This window comes from Penaeus japonicus, unplaced genomic scaffold (genome assembly GCF_977035675.1).
Source record: "Penaeus japonicus unplaced genomic scaffold, GWHDUDI00000001_assembly GWHDUDI00000007, whole genome shotgun sequence".
Taxonomy (NCBI): Eukaryota; Metazoa; Arthropoda; class Malacostraca; order Decapoda; family Penaeidae; genus Penaeus; species Penaeus japonicus.
Genome location: NW_028234409.1, coordinates 43,976,243 through 43,978,742, shown reverse-complemented (window position 1 = coordinate 43,978,742; position 2,500 = coordinate 43,976,243). Strand labels below are relative to the sequence as shown.

Genomic DNA, 2,500 nt, shown 5'->3' with positions numbered 1-2,500 from the left:
GTCAATAGACAATAGAATGCTTATAAAAAGTGGTAAATGTACAATAAGGAAAACATATAAACAATATACACAACAACCTTAAAAACAAAACAAAACAAGGAAAGCTCATAACCACACCACATAATATAAACCAACAGCCTGGAAAAATAAAAATATCCATTTCAAAAAGGTAAAACAAAATCATTATGAAAAAGAAGAAAAAAAGAAGAAAAAAGGAGAATAAGAAAAAATAAACACCATGCATCATACATATGTTCTCTAAGATCACCTTACTCCTACAAGATCAGAAACCAGTGTGATCAATGCAAGAACAATGCAAGGGTTCTCGCCTACTATCACTGACGCCTACATGTATAAAACTAGTTTGCTGATGCATTCTCAAGCCTGTTTTATATCCCAGAAAAGTAAAAGTTGTACCAGACAATACAATGATTGCGCAAAGGAACCATATATAAAACGCATTTAATGTTTACTGTCTGAATTACTTTTCTGTCACATGACCTCCAACATTTCAATAGTTCCCGGCAACTATAAAGCTGATAAAGTAATTTCTAAGTGCCTTCTCTACTAAGTAATATCAAAGCTACATGACACACCTTCCTGATATAATATGATAAAAGAAGATTATGAAGAGTATATTGTCCAAATCATATTTGCTAAAGTCAATATTTCACATTGGCAATGATTCCAACAAGGACACGTGTCTCATTACCAAGAGAGAAAATATTGCACATAACCTTGACAATATTTGGCAGATTTCACCTGGGTTGGCTTTCATGCAGTCAACCAAAATCAAAGATACTGTCTCTTGAAATAAAAAAACAAAGCTCTTCTATGCTAAAACAAAGACACATACAAAAAAAAAAATAAAAAAAAAATATGAGAAACTAATCTCTTGAAATATTTCAGAGAAATATTTGACTTAAACAGAAAAATTCTGGAGCAAGTCACAAACTAAAAAACATAATAATAATAAGCACCATATAAAATAAATTAGTGTAATAGACTCTAGAAGGAACACTCAAAGAATTTATAAAGAGTGCATCTTACTTTGCAAACTGAAGTTAAGGTAATGCATTCCCCAAAGCCCACATTCACCTGTCACTATGATAGGGTTAACAAATCTACCTTAAACCTTATCAAATTCAATGTAACTCAAAACTAAATCTAAATATAAAATAATTATAGTCAAAAATAACATGCTGAACCTTAAGAGAAACAGAAAAATCCAAACCTAACCTAACATGACCTATCTATAAGCCAAAACTATTCCAATGAAACTAACATGGACCTAGGTAATCCTCCTGTACCTCCAGAATCACAGACCGTAATTATCCTAAGAACTTAAATAAACTGAAAAAAAAAAATTAAGCTCAACATAATTAAAAGTCAACCTAATCTAACATTGCCTAACATAAACTTATCTTAACCTTGGCTTACCTAACCTTCACCTAACCTTAAAAGTATAAATAGAAGTTTGTTCTATGTGTTATTGCTCAGAGACAATTATTTGTCCCACCACAGTATGCTTTATACAATAATCATAATATATTTGTCTTTGTATGTTTACAAATGAAATATCAATTTAAAAACCTATCAATATTCTCTCTGGATAAGTAGTTTCTGACGCTACAATTCAGAAGCCAAAATAAATAAATCATGTTTATTTAGAAATGACGAATTAGTTGACATGGTGGAAAACATAAAAAAAAAAAACTATTGCCACTGAAGTCCCAACAAATAACCAGAATACGAAGCCCAGTTATACGCTTACATAAATGCCAAAAAATAAATACTCAAAACACAATATAGACATAAAGGACTTCAATGATAATATTCAGTATACGTTCTAAAAATGCCCATGCATGTGCTAGAGGCCTCACACCGATAAGCACAGCCTTCACATCTGTTGGTGCTCCAGCAAAAGCCAACAAACCTCCACCATAAATATTCAAGCAATAGAGAGCCCGAAAGCCTCCTTCGTGAATCCAAGCTTTAACCTGCCAGAATATGCACGGCAGATGTCTGTTGGCTTTTTCCGGGGTGTGCAGTACAGATTCTGCGGATATCACTTGACACTACGCCACTATAGGTTAGAGTCCACCCAGCACAGATCAAGGTACGTTTCAGTCTTGTGTTCTAAGCCACTGCGGGTGTCTTCAACACATATATTCAAGGCAAGCACATTGAATCTTGCAATTTGCTCTGGAGGAATCCTCTCAGATAATTGCTCCGAGTTCGACTGAAGAACTGATCAGTTTTATATACATACACCTGGATTTCTGTCATATGTTTTGTAGGTATAATTATCACAAGAGAAAATCACTAACCTCCAATTTTTCTTAGTGATTTAAGTCGCACAGGGGTATGTAGAGTAGGCACAGAAAAGCAACGTTACAATTTTCAATATCGCAATGCACTATTATCCTTCACTTCTAGATGATAATTCCTAATGTGGTGAGTGTCACTTTGGGTCCTTTAAATAGGAATATTCTTTATT

The 2,500-nt window shown here is 33.5% G+C and overlaps 1 protein-coding gene across 4 annotated transcripts in view; it reads right to left on the bottom strand.

The window, feature by feature from the left end:
• Window positions 1-2,500, bottom strand: part of LOC122267712 (uncharacterized) — a 55,249-nt gene that overhangs the window by 51,710 nt on the left and 1,039 nt on the right. The gene's annotated exons all lie outside the window — the stretch shown is intronic.